This window comes from Empidonax traillii, unplaced genomic scaffold (assembly GCF_003031625.1).
Source record: "Empidonax traillii isolate 1590-97213 ecotype Southwest subspecies unplaced genomic scaffold, ASM303162v1 scaffold357:size1057043, whole genome shotgun sequence".
NCBI lineage: Eukaryota > Metazoa > Chordata > Aves > Passeriformes > Tyrannidae > Empidonax > Empidonax traillii.
This window is the reverse complement of record NW_020955550.1, coordinates 780,358-798,256: the sequence shown is the minus strand read 5'-3', so window position 1 is coordinate 798,256 and position 17,899 is coordinate 780,358. Positions and strand designations below refer to the sequence as shown.

General features: G+C 44.7%; 1 long non-coding RNA gene across 1 annotated transcript in view; it reads left to right on the top strand.

Moving 5' to 3' along the window:
• Positions 1-17,899, top strand: part of LOC114061774 — a 129,403-nt gene that overhangs the window by 58,401 nt on the left and 53,103 nt on the right. The window contains exon 3 of the long non-coding RNA XR_003572211.1: positions 13,150-13,262. This is a non-coding gene — a long non-coding RNA (uncharacterized LOC114061774). The remainder of the gene's footprint in view (positions 1-13,149; positions 13,263-17,899) is intronic.

Below are 17,899 nucleotides of genomic sequence, written 5' to 3'. Positions count from 1 at the left end.
GGAAAAAAAAAAAAAAAACAACCACAAAACCAACAAAAAACCCTGTGGTTTTTAAACCACCTTTACGCTTTCCTGCTCCTGGGGCCAGCCCCCTGCATAAGATAAAACAGCCTGGAGTCTGCTTTATCTCACCCCCAGCTGCCCCACCATCCCGGGGGACGCTCCGGCAGGAGGGCTCAGCCGGACACGGCAGCTCCATGTGCCGCGTCCTCAGCACCTGGGGACGGTGCCCAGGGAGGGGACCGTCATGGGACCGGTCCCACTGGGACCCCTGTGGCCAGGACTCACCCCACGGCCAGTTGGGTTGGGTTTTCCTGTCTGGCTGCTCTGCGTGGAGCAGCTGGGGCGTGCAGTCCTGCTGGGCTGTGCAGTCAAAGGTGCTCTGCTGTTTTATTTATTTTATGTTTCATTATTTTTCCTCCAAGCTGTCAAACTGCTACCCCCAGTAAACTGTGGCTTTGTGTTCACTCCAGGGACCCTGTTTGCACCAGGACAGGATCTAGTAGATTCCTTCTATGGCTTGGCCCAAGTAGGAACAAGCTCTCTCTTGCAGATGGTGCTGGTGCCTCCCACCTCGCTGGTACAGTTTTTTTAGCTGGCTTAAATTAGCTGCTGATTGAGGTCTGGACAGGTCAGTCTGGACACTCACGTCCCAAATATCCTTTTGGGAAATGATCTAAAATGTGGGCAGGAAGTTTTATTTTGCAGATAGAGCCATGCAGAGTTCTGCAGGCAGAGAAGCACAGATGGACACATCAGTCAGACTTTGATCCTGAAAGCTCCCAGTCTTTGAAGGACTTTTTCTGTGAGATTCCTAGTCTCAGCCATCCATCCCTCTCACCCTGCCTTGACCCAATCACTCCCTTCCCAAAGGGCATTTGCAGATGTAGAGCCAGAGTTGTACATGTAGATTTATAGATGCAGAGCTGGTGGGCTCCCAGGAGGAGAAATCCCAAATTACTGAGGGATGCACTGTGTGTTACCCCACTGTAACTCCCCTGCTTTTCACTCAACACCCAGAATGGCCTTTCTGAAAGGTCACAGAGCCTCTTGGGAAGAGGTTTTTGTATGGCAATTGCTGTGTGGCTCCATCATTTTGTTTTGTTTCATTTTTGCACCGCAGTGGACCAGAGGATAATGCAGTACCAAAGGCTCATCTTCTGGACGTAATGGTTACTCAAGATCAGTTCTGGTAATAAGTATTAGAAATAGATTTTCTATTGAATTTTATATTCAGTATTTCCAATGAAACTGTATTTGTTCTCCAGTAGGACAAAAATGACAGCCCAAATACTTCCCAAACTTCTTCAGCACTCTGGGCTGGATACTGATCTGCACTGGTAATATTTGGACTCTCTCCCCTGTTTTTGCAAGACTTACCCAGGATTTGGTTGAGCATAAATGAGACGAGAGTTTAGCTGTATCCTGTAAAATGCTTTAACATGCCCTGTTTTAATCTTCTCTCCTCTGTTAAGTAAGTCATTGCCTTTGCTATGAAGTAGATGGGAGAAGCACATCACAGTGTAGATAGATGATTTTTTTTTTCTTTTCATTGTTTGCCTCCAAAACTCACGACTTAAACCAAAGAGAAGCAAAGCCAGGTCTGAGCCCCACACCTCGTTAGTGGTGCACTTGTCTGACTCTGCGAAAAAGGCCAAAACTGGAGGCCAGCAGCCCATCCCAGAGTGTGGTGCTTGTGCTTTTGCACTCACCTAGATGTGGGAGCAGCGCTTGCACTCAAATTTCTGCTTTGCTTTTGTCCCTGCCAACACTTTTAATGGCACGGGGAGCAGGTGGCGCAAGGAGGAATTATACAGTCATCAGCACTGCTAGCAAGTGCCCTCCCCTTCTGAAACACAGCACCTCTTGACTTTGTCCACCTCTTTGGTATGTCTTTGGGGTCCAATATATTTCTGAAAGGGGAGCAGAGACCCTTGGAGGGAGGGGGAGAGGGGGCAGGGAAGCTGCTGGCAGCCCCTCTAACAGGAGCACGGTTTGCAACCCCATTCACAGACATTGTCTGGCATTGTTGTACCAGACACGCTCCATTCATGGCCCCTCTCTTGTCCCCTTTCAGCAAGTGCCCACTGGTCCTGCTCTGTTTGTCGGCAAGAATGAGCTGCCGGGAGGAGGAATGTTTCCCAGACGGGGGGTGAGAAGGTCAGTCTGGACCTCTGGACATTTGCGGCGCGGGCTCGCAGCCGTGGCATGTGAAAGCAGGGAGATCCTTTGAGGGCCTGACGGCCCCGTTTGTTTGGATATGTGCAATTCAGATCCTGAGATTAGCTGTCAGGTCATCTGCTGTGAAATCCATTATGAAAAACACCCGGAAACCGATGCTTGACTTGAAATCCTTAGTTTGCTAAATTGCAGAAATTATCTTCCGAAGCCTTTTGTCAGCTCCGTACGAAGGTATTATATATTTATACGCGCACAGATATAAAATAATGTTTGCAGCAATGCCTCGTGCAAAATGCTAGTTGAGTAAATCTGTCACTGAAACTTCAGTTCCAGATTACTACACTCCAAGACCTGCTATTATCGGTGAAAACACATCTTTAGAAAGTTCACAACAGTCTGAAGTAGATGAGCTATTGAAATGCAATAGAAAATCTACCCCTTACAGATTAGTCAAACAATGAATGTAGTCCTGCACGTAAACATTGCCTAACTGTATTGGCAGGGTAAATGGTTCCTGATTTACTGCTGCAGGAATAGGGGGCACTTCCTCAGACTGTGAATACAAATATCAATTATCTCGAGGAAAAATACTTTCCTACTCCGTGAACGTGGTCAAGCGATTCAAATGCCGGTAGCAAATCAGTCAATTCTCCAATTATTAAACATTTCCAATATTATTAATCTCTGGTTGCAACAGAGTACAATTCGCCGGAAAATAAATCCTTGGCAGATCCGGGAGTACTTGAAAAAGTGGTTTTAATCTGTGGACATCCTGGAAAGGCACAACTGAGCCAGGGAGATCAAAGAGAAGTGAAGAGTCTGGTTTTTTGGATTTCAGAGAGATCTTTTCGTGGCAGTGGCTGTTGTTCCCTCCCTCTGTGTTTTCATCCTGCACATTGCCTTGTGTGCATTATGGATTTGTGCAGTAATAGCCATATTTACCTTTGCAGCCATTTGAGTGGAGCAGCAAAGCATGAACTCCTGAAGGGGAAAAGATAAAAGAGGGAAGCAGAGGGATGCAGGTCTGCAAAGTATTTCCATTTCTTCTGCATGATCTTCTCAAAGGAGGATCTCAGTCCAGTGTGTTTTGATGGAAATCTTTGAGGTACAAAGACGTGGAGAAAGGAAGAATTTAGATTTGTGGCAGGTGGAAAGTTTAGATATTTTAGTTGAACCCACTGGAATCTTTACCAAGTTGGTTTTAAATTTTGATACCCTCCCAAAAGACCCAATGTACTTATTATGTGCTCATGCAACGATGCTGGGTGCAAAGGGAGCTTCCATTCACCCTTCCAAAAACGAGTAGCTTGGATGAGGGGATTGGAATTGGGCAGGTTTTCTTCAATTCTCTAAAACTGAGCACACACACACACACACACACACACAGAGCAGATTTCTCCATCTCAAACCAGCTTCAGGCCCAAGCAAAAGAAACTGGTATCAAAAAAAGACCATCAAACCAGTCATACAGTGGCTGGAGGATGCAGAAAATGCTCTTGGTGGGAATGTGATCACGGATTCGCTCCAGCCCCGGCACAGGCAGATTGCTCAAGTCATGGATGAGCATGTCACCATTGTACTTTTTTATTTGCATAAAACAATTATCCCATGGACAGGAGCTTCGGAGTTGTCTAGACAACATGCTTTCGATGGTATCGCTGACCTCAGACACACTGGGCTGGCTCTAAATTAGCAATGAGCAGGGCTGGAGGGATGTATTATGGTAGTTATAAACCATAAGAAGGTATTTAAATAGATAGATAAGACACATGCAAATCTTTTCATTGCCATGACAACCATCTTGATATAGGTTTTCCATACGTAGCAAGAACAGCAGAGCAAAAGGCACTGGAAAAATAGCAAGAATCTGTAATGATAATGAACCCTGACAGTGTATTAGTCTAGATTTTGGTCACTTATTAACTCTTAATAGAATACAAACTTCTATAGTAATACAGTGTTCAGTGGGTCAGGGAGCAATTACTTCTAAACCTTTGCTATAAGGATCTCTGCTATATGGCTATACCTAATGTACCAATTCTTCACAAATTGATCTGACTGATTAAAAAACACTTTGCTATTAGATGTAAATTGCTTAGCTGCTCAAAAGCGCTTTGCGGGGGACGGGTTGCACAAAGCATGAAAATATGTCATTTATGGACATCTCTATATTTCCCTCCTGGTTTTATTGGCCGGGCGAGGAATCTCGTAAATCTGAATTCCTGGATAATTGTCATGTAATAGCTGGGACTGCCGGTTTCCAAAGGGAAAAGCAGGGCAGCCCCCAACATATGTGTGACCCCTCCATACCCTACCTGTCTGAGCAGACCGGGGCTGGGTGTTTATTCTTTTTTTTTTTTTTTGTTCTTCCTTCATTTCTTCGTGCAAAACCACTTCTAAGTGGCTTGAAGGCCAGCTCACGGCTCTAATGATGCCTCCTGTGGCCAGCCAGGGTCCCCTCCAGCCGTGTCTTTCTCAGATAGATGCACAGGATGAAAGCAGCTGCCAGAGCTCGGACCTGGAGGTGCCTTGTCCAACCTGTTTGAGTCCTCTGTGCTTGTTCTCACTTAGCCCAGGGGTGCTGGGGCACGGGTGGCCAGGTGGGGAGGACACAGGCACACTACCCTGCTTCAAACAGTTTTCTCCACAGATCAGATGCATCAATAGTGAGTGGGGCCTGGGTAAATGAATTAGGGTTAACCTTGCAGGGCTTTGGCGGTGGTGGTGTTTTTTTCCTTCGTGGGTGACCTAATTGCGGCTTTCCAGTACCTGAAAGGAGCATATAGTGACAGGACGAGGGGGAACGGCTTCCAGCTGAAAGAGAGTAAGTTTAGATTAGATATTAAGAAGAAATTCTGTAAATGTGAGGGTGGTGAGGCCCTGGTAAAGGTTGCCCAGAGAAACTGTAAGTGCTTCATCCCTGGCAGCGTTCAAGGCCCGTGCTGGATGGAATCTGGTCTAGGGAAAGGTGTCCCTGCCCATGGCAGGGACTTGGAATTAGATGAGCTTTAAGGTCCCTTCCAACCCAAACCATTCTATGATTCTGTGCGGTTGTAGGGACAACCCTTTTGCAAACTAATTCCTTGTTACCTCTGCTTGCCCTCCCTACCTGTAATGGATGCATTTGTTGTGTCAGGGTGTTTGGAGGTGGATGGCCCACACCATGCTTTCACATTGCCCTGTTTCCTTCCACCCTAGCAGCAGTGGGATAGCCCCCTTTCCCAGCCTGGCTCTGGATTCAGGGGCACTGAATCTGTCACAACCTCTGTGCCGTCTCCTGTCACCTCCGTCCGCTGCCTCCTTGCCCTCATACCCCCCATAAAAGCCTTGTTGTCTTTGTCAGAGCCCTTCCTGAAATGCTGCCCGTTGGTTTATGCTTTCAGGTAATAATTTTGGCCAGCACCCTGAGGCTTTGATGGTGCAGCTCCCCGTGACACTCACACGAAATTCCTCTTGGGCAGTGACTCCTCCAAGCCCTTGAAGACGACAAGGCAGGGAGGGTGCAGTGACAACTGCTCACTATTTGAGCTGCAGCCATCTCACCACAGCCTTGTGTCACCTCTCTGCCCAACTTGCAAGGCAGGCAGGAAGCAATTCGGGTGGGCCCCATCCTGTCCTCCTGCAATGTGCAGCACCAAGCACAGCAGCTCCGACCCAAACCCTGCGGGTGATACCGTGGTGCGGAGAATAATTAAAAAGCTGCACTCGTTTCCCAGATGAGATACACTCCTGTAGTGTGTAAATCAGTCACAGTCCTGGAGGAATAATCCAGGCGGGATAATTGTGCAGGGGAAAGGCCCCAGACGTGATAGGGGTTTGCATTAGCAATGCCTTTTCATCCATCTGTCTTTTGACCAGAGCTAGAGAGGGCCAGAATTTGACTTATAAGGATGTTTTGATCAACTGATTATTTCAGTGACAGAGCTCCTGAAGTACAAGCTCCTGAAAATACCTTATTTGTGTACAGGAGCAGCTAGGAGCCAGGGACTGAAAGGTTTCCTTCTTCAAAGATTAATCTGTTTAGGATCTACCAGTTACCTTATAATCCTGGAGAATTCAACCATAGCTTGGCCGGGGGAAATATTTCACCTTGACTGTTTATCCACTGAGTACGGTGGAAGCAGAAACAGGACAAAGAAGAATGTGACTCAGAGCAGACATTAAATTATACAGTTTGTTGGGATGCTGCTGTTATTGATTAATTAGGCTGAAGAGGGGCTGGAGAGCCCTGATCATGGACTGAGCCTGATTGTGCTGTTCAGGTGTGCCAGGAGCCCTGTCGGACACCTGCAAAACATATCCCCTTTCTTGGTGTCATTTGGGAGGGTTAAAGATGCTGAAAATGGCTGGTGCCAGAAAGGATCCCAAGAATGAATGTGAAAGCAATGCAAGGGCAAATATATTTGTCCTGCAGTCCAAGGCTTTTTACAGGTCCTGTGTAACACGTGACTGCGCTGCCAAAAGGTGTATTGCACGGTTTAGGAAAGGCACTTTGGTTGCTGTGGAGGAGAAAGCATCTATGACAGACTCCACCTATGTATTTTCTTTTTAAGATCATCTCAACTTTATTGAAGACTAAGCACAGAACTGAAAATTGTTGGTATTAACACTCTAGGGCATCCTGTGTACTGAAGACTCAATTTCTTATCCTGAATACGTGTTCTGGCTGACAAATTTTGGGGTGTTTTTTTTGCCTTCTAGATATTCAGATGTTCTTTGGACATCTGGGAATTTAATTACCAGCTTTTGCATGTATTTAAAGCAAAGTAAAGTTTCCTGGAGCCTCCTGTTGGTGAGGAGAAATCTTATTTATGAACACTGGCACCTGCCATGTTAATTTGTACAAAGTTTTTGATTTATCCTAAAAGAACACATTACACAGTGGATTTGGAGGAGTTAAAGGGAACCTGCAGGGTGACTTTAATCTTTATGTCTTTATATACTTGAGGGCATTTTACTGCACCTCTGCACTGCTTTCACTACACAATCATTTTCTGCTTTAGAAATGTAGCCATTTGGATCAATAGTTGCAGTACAATATATGGTGCTTCTGATGGGAGCCTCACAGGACACCTAAGAAGCACCGTGGTAATTTCACAAAATGCTTGGCTACACTCTGAAATACCTTTTAAAAGCAGAAGTTGGCAAAACATACACTGTGCAAAATTAGAGGAGCCCTAATGAAATTGTGCTTTCTCTACTTACTTTTATTCGAACTGAATTAGGAAAAATAGGATGTGAAGGGATGTTTGAAGTGTGGGTGTTTCAATAGGAAGCTCTAAATATTAAGGACTGGGCTGTCTGCATTTATTGTAGCAGCAGTTTGAAACTCCCGTGGAACGTGTTGGCTTGTTTGGAGGGATTTTTGAAGGGGAAGATTTCTAGCTGATGTGATAAGCATGTGTTTCCTGGGCTTGATTTACAATAAAGCAGAAACAAAAAAGGGTGCTTGGAGGCATTTACTCACAGAAGAAAAAAAAAAACACAAAAACCCCCCCCAAACCCAAAAAGAGGATCTAAAAATACACGTCCCTTAAAGCGTTAACAAACGTATCCTGCACATCGCAGATTTTACAGTAAATTCTTTATCTATAAACAAACCGGGTTATCACAGTTTATTGTACTGCTAGCCCTGATCCTAACCTTTATGTCTTTATTGCTTACATACCATTCCCTTGTTTATATGTCTGTACCAGCCTGTGCCCTTGAACTTGGCCCCGGCGAGCCCTGACCCGGCGCGCTCACTCGCTCACGCGGGTCACGTCGGCGAGCACTAAATGGGAGACGGGGCTGGCGGGCGGCCCACGGGCAATTAACACACCGCCAGAGCCCTGCCAGCGCGGCTGGAGGGACAGACCACCGGCCACGGGCGGTGGGTTACGGCAGGGACGGGAAGGAACAGTGAGGAAAAGGATGAGAGGGCAGCCAGGATCCCCCCTTGGAAGGTGTTTTTGCCGCGGTGCGCGATGCCAGCTGTGTGACGCTCGCCAGCGCCCAGCAAACCCGCCTGGAAAGCAGCCCTGGGGGCTGCACTAGGAGGGGGTGATGCCTCACCACTGCAAAACCATCAACCCCCCCTCCCCTTCCAGCTGGGGCCTTGGTGGCGCATCAGAAATGAGAGGGGAGCCGTGTGCTCTTCTGTTGTTTTCCCCCCCCTCCTCTGGCTGAGAAGCTGACAGCCAGGCGTGCCTCGTTCTGATAACTCAGCAAAGTTTGGGGTTTGTGTGGACAAACAGCCCGTGCCCTCCAGCATCTCCACCAGCAGGGCTTGAAGGGCAGGACGGAGCGGGCAGTGCAGGAAAAAGCAGGGACAGGGACGTGGTTGGGAAGATCTGCCTTCAGATCACTGGTAAACTTCAACCGTGAGCCAAAAAGTGCTTTAAATACATCCCCCACCCCGATGTCCTGCATGCTGGATTTTAGGGCATAAAGAATTTGGGCTGTGTCACAGTGTTCTCCACCAGGACTACAGTTGGGGCACACTGTGGGATGAGCCCAAGAGATGGACTCTCCGAAATGTGGGCAGCACCGAACATGCTGGGATAAAGCAGTGTCAGTGTGTGTGCAGGGGGCCTTCCTCACCACCCCTCAGGGGCATCGGGCTGGGTTTGGTTTCAGCTAGTCTGAAATCCCCACTCTTCACTAAGAACAAACCTCCTGGTGCAAACATCTCCGGGTCTGAATCAAATCCTTCATTTGCTACTAAAAATAATGGCGATGAATGGAAGAATTCACAAATTCTCCCAGGGAAAGGAAATTATGATCCCATTAACCTACATTACAGCCATCACCATTAAGAGATACCATTAACCTGCAGTTCCCACACTGGCTTGTCGGAGATACTACAGTCATCCCTGTAATTCTGGAGATGCTACAGCCCTCCCTGTAATTGTGTGGTAACTCTTGGCAAACGCTGACTTTTTAATAGGCACTATTGCAGCCAAGTACTTGGTCGGATTATAAGCCCCAATCCACGCAGCCTTTCATGAGTGTTTTGGCTGCTCGGGCTGTCTCAAACCACGCTTGGGATGAGAGCTCCAGGACAGGATTGGGTCCCCTGCCATCTGAAATGATAGGATTTTGTACTGCCTCACAAGGCCACGAGCAGTCATAATCGATCAATACAGAGGATGACGGGAGTATCGGGAGTTTTAATGACATAACAGCGTATTTTAGGAGTTGTTGTTTCACTTTCCAAAGTAAGATGTAAGTTTTCAGTGGCTTTTTTCCCACTTTTACTGATATTCAGCCACCAAAGTGCTCATGAGAACTCGTATTTGGTGAATGAGTTTAACTGAGTCCTGCTGATTGGAGAATTGGAGTGTTATTGTTTTATATATCTATATATATTTACAAACACATTGTCAATATCCTGTTTCCTAATATGTTCTACTTATTTTACACAGGCAGGCTGTGATTGCAAACATTGATTCTGTTAAGTTTAGTTATCGAATTTTCATGTATTCAGAAGCCTTGAATTTTCCTCAGCTCTTTACTTTGTGTTGTCCTATCTAGCAGCCAAAAATTTTGTTTTGTTTTATTCCTGTGGGGGTTTTTGGGTTTGTTTCTTCCCACAGAGGAAAGAACTGCAGGGAAGTCAGTGTGGTTTTGCAGTAAAGGAGCTGGAGGGGTCCTCAGGACTCATAACTGGACTACTTCAGGTTCTTTGTTTGGCCATAAACTAAATTCAGTTCTCATGCCTCAGTTTCCCACCTATAATATAGTGGTAATGCAGTACACTCATGAGTGACATTAAGATATATTCAGTATTTATCTGCTGTTCTCGGGTTGAAAAAGGATAGTTTCAGAGAAAGCTGATGTTGGAAATGGGCTGTTGGGAATCCACAAATCTCTCATGGTCTTAATTGTGGTGCCCAGGGGAAGAAACTCTCCCTTTCCTTCCACAGCAGGTCAAAAAGCAGTCGAATAGCTCTTGGTAACAGTACCAAAGCAAAAGGTCTTAGGGAGCTTCAGGTCTGAAAATCAGCCAGACAGCATGAGGACACAATCCTACAAACCTTGGCCTCTGTTGCCACACTTGAAAAAAGGCGATAAATACTGTTTCTGACTAAGTGTGCTCCCTGCAGAGCTGCTAACTATCCTTCCCAGTTGCCTAAGGGTTAACTGAGCCCTAAGAATGTGGTTGATATATTATCATAGCCCTGATGAAGTAATCAAAGAGTTCTTAAAAATGTGCCTCTCGTACTCTTCTGTGAGAGATTTTAGAGGTTTGTGTTTGTTTTTTTTTCCTACCCTTGCAGGTTGTCTCTTTATAAAAGTAATTTCTCAGAAAGATTCTCAAATCTAAAAATGAGCAAAAAAAAAAAAGTTAAAGGCTACAGTAAAGCAGAACCTTTTTTCATAGGTTAAAACAAACAAACAAACCCAAGTAATAAGATGTCTATTTATGTAACAAGAAGTCAGATTTATGAAAAATGCTGTTGTGGCTTTTAATTCCACATGAAATGGTCCAGTCTCGGAATAAAAACAGTTGGATGCTGACATGTAGTGATGTGCAAACTCCCCTGCCTGAGCTGAGTATATTTCTAACTTTGCTCTAATTATCAATCACTTGATTCATGTCAGAGCACTCACATTTAAATCAAGTTTTTGTGCTATTTAGACAGGTACTCTGTAAACACAGGGAGAAGAGGTGGTTTCTGGAATGGCTGGGAATGGCTGCCCGAGTGGCTGTCGGGAGTCCATGTTCTGTATGAACAAATTAAAAGCAGGAGTCTTTCATGCTAAATTTGTATGGCCCTCTGCACAAATTGCCCAATTTATTTAAGTATTTTCTGGTGGCGAGATGTTTTGGGTCACGAGGGTTGATAAGAAGCATTAAATAAAACACTGCAAGTCGAATTTTAAGGATAAAATGAAATTCTTTCTGTGTTGGGTTTGATGTTCCTAATTTAATCCCTGGTGGACGGTAGTCTGCATTACAAAACCTTCACACATAATTTGGCACAGTTTGGGTGATTTGCAATCTCTGCCTCGCGCTCTCTGCAGAGGATGCCCTGAGCAGATCCTGCGTGGAGGCTGGGTGACCTCTCCTCTCTCAGGAGGGTGGTCTCCTCAGGTCACTGTTCAGGTCATTTCTGCAGCAGAGTTAAGGAAGCTTTGACTGTTCCTTCGCTTGTGTGGGTAAACAGAGGGCTTCAATTTCCAGCACTACCGGTCCCTAACCTTCAGAAGCTCAGCAGTCACCGAGGGGGAGGGGGAAGAGACGCCAAAAGAAAGTGCAGAGCGAAGAATGTAAAGAATTTTGCTTATCTGTGACAAGTTTCTAAGCGTGTTTGATTATGGTAATAAGGATACCTCATTAACAAAGGATTTTAAAGGCATGTACAACATTGATAATCAGCCCTGGCCAAAGTACGTCGTACATTTTTGACTTTTTTTTTTTTATTATTTATTTTTCCCCAGTGGGATAGGTTTGAAATACAGCAGCAACTTAGTTAAAATGTGGAATTTTACTTGGTGCAGGAGGGTGGGGCTGTGGCAGCTAAGGAAGGAGCTCTACCTACCTAAGATAAAGTCCCCATCACCAGGAGATGACTGTAAAACATGCACAATTCCCAATCCTTAAAACTCTCCCTAATTGCAAATCTCCTCATTGTTTTAACTTATCTCTGCCAGTGCTGTGCTGAATTAGTCCTTTGGAGTCCCTGAATGGCATCAAGGGAAGAGAAAAGGAAAAGGAAGGGATAGGAATGAGAGCCAATGAGAAACAGAAGAAAGCAAGATAGCCAGAGAGAAGGAAAGGGGATGGGTGTTAAGTGTAATTGCCCTTTGGCTTCCTGTGAAATTGTAAAAGCTTTTTTGAACACCCTTGCTGAGCCAGCCACACGGAGGTTTTCTGCACCCCTGCTGCATGGGAGGGATCTGGTGCTGGTTGGGGTGGGGAAAGGAAAGAAATGGTTCAGCAAGAATTTTCCTCCTGTTCAGGTGATTCCTGGTGTGTGTCTTGCTGGAAACTGGCCCACTGAATGTCCCCCACCACCAGCCTGATCTCCGTGTTAGATCCCTTGGCCATCTCCCCACCCAGACCCAGTTCCCCACTTGTGGGTGGGAGATCCACCACCTCTGCGGTCTCCCCCTTTTTAAGCCAGCCTGGCACTGTAGCAGGCAGTTTTTTCACCAGTAAGCAGTCTGTGGGAATTTGCTCCAGCTCCACCTGATACCTGGAGTATTCCTATTTTGGCATCCTTATCTCCTAATGAGTTTATAATCTGGAACAGAACAGTACCTCTGCTGTCCTCCGACCTTCTTATCAAATGATTTCACTATCAGGCACATTCAGAGCTGCTTCTGGCCCCGTGTGGGTTCCTCTGTGGGCACTTTTTTCATCAGGGAGGGACCCGAGCAGAAATTTTGTGTTGTGTCAAACAGGAGGAAAATGAAACCCACCTATGCATGGGGCTCTTGCAGCTTGTTTCATGTCTAACACTGGAGTGCTGGCTGCCCAGCCCTAAATGTGGGTATAACTTAGTATTTCTTCTTCTAGTGCCTTTGGGTTGAAGAAAGCGTTTTGATATCCACACACCTCTAATAAACTAAAGCTGTAACGAGGCCTTTTCTATTTGTATTGCTCTTTTGTTGTCTCCTATGCGCATTTACCATTGATTTTTGCCAAACTCCCCTATACTGTAGCTGCGCAGTTATAAACTGGTGTTACTGAGGGGAACTGAGGAGGGAGAGGATTGCCATAAAATTACTGGCTGCAAACAAACACTGCAGCTCTATTTGGGTGTTTCTCAGAAACACCTGGAGATTGTTGCATGCAACCTTACTAATCGGTAAATCACCCAGCCACCGATTGTTTCCTTAGCCACACCAGGCACAAATGGAACAGCTGTTTAATCTACCTTTTTTTTTTTTTTTTTTTATGGTAGAAAATTCATATCCCGAATCATCAGTATCTTTATTTTGCACCATGCTGACATTAATTTTTTTCTTTTCTCTCAGTGTTGCTGTAAAAGACAGAAGGATCTGCCTGTGTGTTCGAGGTGCGGCCTGATGTCATCCTTCAGGATGGTGCCCCCGTGGAAACCAAGCAAAACTCTCTGGAGCTTTCCTAAGTAAGTCAGGACATCCTTTCAAATCCAAGGGTTGGGTGAGGGGGGACACTTCCTAACGTGAGCAGGAGCTGAAGGAGCCAAAGCTTTGCGAGCTCTAGAAACTCTAAAGTAAAAGGCTTTGGTTGGCTTGAGACTGTGCAACAGCCAGCTACAACTGAATGCTTTATTGCCGTCTGGAAGTGTTTATTTTCTGAACATAAATTCAAGGGACAGATTCAAGGCATGTCTAGAAATAAAGCATATCATCATGTGAGCTAAGCTGACAAGGACAATTTACTGTACCCTGCATTCGTTCTGGGCCAATCGGAAGAGAAGAGGCTATTAACATCCTGAAATTCCCGCTGTTCGGCTCTCCCTGTCCCCTCACTGAACTCAGGAATGGCATGTATTAACCCCTTGAGGGCCTCCCGTGCACATCCAAAGAAGGGACACTTGTTTAGGCCCGGTAGACATGTGCAGTATGTCCAGCTCTTATTGACAGCAGCAGCAAACTGCTTTAAGAGCCGTGACACGGGCTGCGCTGTCTGGAGGCCCAGCACAGGGTTAACGTCTTTCCTAGAGGCAGCTTCGGTGCTGTGGATGAGCACTGACTTACCCTGTTTAAATACGAGAGTTCACTGGTCAGCTTGACCTTGAATTCTCTGGCAGAGACAGGAACAAGTTGACATACTGTTCGTGTTTCCAGTGGCTGCAAAGTTCAGGGAATACAATGCAACTGCAGCTCACATGCCGTGAGCATCACTTGGAGAAGAGAAGGGAAAGTTCATTTCCTACTTTTTAAATCCTGCCAGCAAGAAAAGTAACAAAACCAGAAGAGAGTCAGAAGGTAAAACACAAAGGGCACAGCGGCAGATATTGCAGAGGGAAAGGTGCCGTTCGTAGTCAGGAATGTGTTATAATAAAATCCACAAGCAAAAGTCCACAGAGGACTGTTTGCATAGCAGCATTACAATATCTACATGTGTAAATAGAGGGAACAGCCTTTAAATCTACAATACAGCAGCAACTGTTGGGTCTTTTGCCTGCAGACACGCTGCTTGAAGTGTTCCTCCTGACTTGGTGGATGTCCTTGTATAGGACAGCACGATCAGCCCCCTTGGAACAGTGCAGCTGGGGGAAACGTGTTACTCTGGCTCTGCACAGGAATATTCTGTGTACAGCACTGCAGAAGGGCAGCGCAGCTGACTGGTCTCCAGCTCCTTCTTTTTGTCCTGTCCCCTCCCTGCATGGTAGAGGGTAGAGATTCAGGGCAGCAGCTCATTCCTGCCCCTCGTTCCCTGTGAAAAGCGCATCTCCGCACCTCCTTCTGTGAGGAAAATATAACCTGGATCCTCATGGAGTGCATGGGGAAAGGGAAGCCCAAAGAGAAAACTCCTTATCAACTTTCCTAGGTTTTCTTTTAAATCAAAGCAGGCTCACTTGAAGCCTGGTGATGCTGAAGGCACAGCACACCCTGAAGGCACTCCTGCAGCTGCAGACCTGGAGAGGCAGGAGCAGGAGTAGCCGCTGGATGGTGGGTCATGGTCAGTCCCTCAGTCAGCTTCTCTGTTTGTTTATCACTGTGCCTGAGAGCACACGGAGTAAATCCACACATATTAAAAACACACACACTCCCCCCGCAGTTTGGTCCCATTTTTCATTTGGGCCTTAGTCATTCCTCTGCATTTTGGCACAGAGTTGTGCAGCAGACTCTCTCTGCTATATTGGCACAATGTTCACAGCTGGAATAAAAATATTTGTTCTCCTGCCTTCTCCCGAGTCGCTTGGGCTCTCTTCTCCCGCTGAGGAGCCTGTGTCATTCTTTCCCTGGCAGTACACAGGGCTTAAGTATTGCAACCTTCAGTGCTAGACCAGAATAATATAAGAACCACAAGGAATCATTTATCTGGCATGACATATTTTATGCTCTTGTGTAAGTTTTCCTAAGGGAATTCTGAATGTCCTACTGGGTGACTGTAAAGACACCAAGGACTCAAAGTCATGGGCATCATCTTTATTACAAGCCCTAAAACACTCAGCACAAAGACAAAGCTGAGTGATTTTAACTTTTCTGAAATTAGGAGACTATATTGTGTCACCAGAGTCCTTCCACAGATCCCTTTAAGAGCAGAGTAGTTTGGGGCTGAAAGGATCCTCGTACTGAAATTGATCTTCATCTTCTAATACTACAGAAATGTTTCTGTGCTTTAAAAAATACACTCCCCATTTCTTACTTTCAGACTACCCTAATCTCAAATTAGCCTTCTGAGCAAAGGTCAGGAGTGCAAGAGTGCAGGTCTTACTGGTTCAATTAAAGGAAATAACACAAAATCAGACAGGCTATTGCAGGAGTCTTTGTCAACAACTTCCTGAATGCTGAGGGGCTGTTCAGGCATAAGCTGTCTATACTGCCAGATAATGCTGTTATTAGAAACACATTAGTGTAAGAAATTAAAAAAAAAATAAAATAGTTTTACATGGCTAATAGATACATTCATCTCGTGGCTTTCACAGTAAAAGTCTCAGACTAGTGCTTGTGATTAATTATTAATGTTTGTCATCTTGTTCCTTTTTTTGGTGTGTTTACAACTTAGCCTTGCCTCTCTATTTTTTTTTGCCAAGCCACTTGCACATAACAAAGCCCAGATAACTACACTGGTAGCTGTCGTGCTATTACTCGCTTTAATAATGTCCTTAATAATGATGAAATGTTAAGTATAATGTACCAATAAATATTTTGGAGTCAGGGAACTGGCAGGTACGTGGGGAAGGCACTTTGTGTTAACAGTTGATATACTGTTGTTGCACTTATGAAAACTAGGTTTAATGCATTTGTGTAAAGATCCTCTTTTAAAAATTATTTTCCTTTCTTCCTTTTTCTTTTTTTTTTTTTTTTTTTTTTTTTTTTTTTTTTTTTTTTTTTTTTTTTTTTTTTTTTTTTTTTTTTTTTGCCTGTATCCTTGTGCCTGAACATTTGACCCTGGGGGAGTAGGATGGAAAGATTGTTTAAACAGCAGAGAACTGTTTATTTCAATTTTCTCCCCTCTTTTTTTCCCCCCTTTTCAGTTCTCTTTACAGGTAAATCACTTGTGATATGGGAGAATCTCAGAAAGTTCAGAGGTTTTGGGGCAGGAAACGCCTCCCCTCCCCCTGAAGTTTGGATTCAGAGCTAAATTTATCTGAATGCTGTCATTTCCCTGCTTTTCCTTCTCTACCTCCTTCACTACATTCCTCTTTCTCCCTCCCCATTCCCAGCCACCCAGATCTTATCCTTTCCTTGACCTGCAGCTCCCCCTCCCTCGCCTTCCACGGCTCTAAAATGTCCGGAGGCCTCGGCTGAAGGTGGTAGTTTCTCCTGGTGTTTTTTTTTGTTGGTTTTTTTTTTTCATTCCTGAGCTGTACTACAGCAAGAAATGCCCTGTAATCCCCTTCCCTCAGAGGTTGTCCCCATCTACAGACGCTAAAAGAAAGTTTGGTGGCCCCTTAAGGGGAGGAGGCAGCAGTGCCCAGCAGAGAAGTCCAGGCTTGCTCACGCCTTGCTGGGTGCAAGTGTCTGCTGGTGATACAGCAAAGGGCTCATGTAGGTACAAGCAATTTGCTTTAGGTAAAAGGATTCAGAAATAGGTGTGGAAATTCATCCGAATTTTCATCCTGCTCCTGCTTTCTATGACACGTTCTGCACATTTGCATCGCTTATCACTATCTGGAGCTGGTCTGCCCTGGTAGGGACTACACAGAGTTCAACGAGATCCCTTACTTTTTGTTTTCTCTCTTTTTTTTTTTTTTTTTTTTTTTTTTTTTTTTTTTTTTTTTTTTTTTTTTTTTTTTTTTTTTTTTTTTTTTTTTTTTTTTTTTTTTTTTTTTTTTTTTTTTTTTTTTTTTTTTTTTCTTTTTTCTTTTTTGTTTTTAAATATTATAGTCTTGCACTGTGGCTATTCTAGTTTTTCACACAAGTGGCAGGCAGCCAAAGACTGGAGTCATTATTTGCAAACTCTAAAAATAGAGTCAAGATTTATAGGAAGAAAACAGATATGTCTTGTTATAAAACCATGAATAAGGATTGGCACGAACATAACGGTTTATTCTTTTTTGATATTGCTCATTGTAAATTGCACTCTATCTTTCTGGGAGATACACTAGATAGTTACAGTACAGAAACGTTTCCTTTACTTGAAAGTGCTGGGGAACTGCAGTTTATTTGTTGTAAAGACTTGATTATTCAAAGGAAGAGATAAGAGATGAGGTAGCCCCTGGGAATTTGGTGCATTGTTGGGGTGGACAGTTTGTTTTTAAAAAAAAAAAAAAGTATTAGTGATCTTCTTCTGCAGGTCACTGCTGATAAAAATTACATTCAGCCTGTCTCTTTGCCCAGTGTAAAGGCGCCTCATGAGTTGCACTTCTGGTAAATACTGCTTGTTATTGTAAACCATGAACATCACAACCCTGATCTGACTGTTGTTAATAACGCTCCCTGCATTATCTCCTTCCTCGTAGGCTCTGGCAGGGCAGCAACAAAGGAAAAAAAAATGGGTAAAAAGAAAAAAGGAATAAAAAAAAAAAAAAGGAAGGGGGAAGCAGAGGGAAAGAGAGGGAGAGACTTTCACAAAGAGTTAAAAAGGCCTGATGAAATCCTTACAATGTACACCATATGGCTTGAC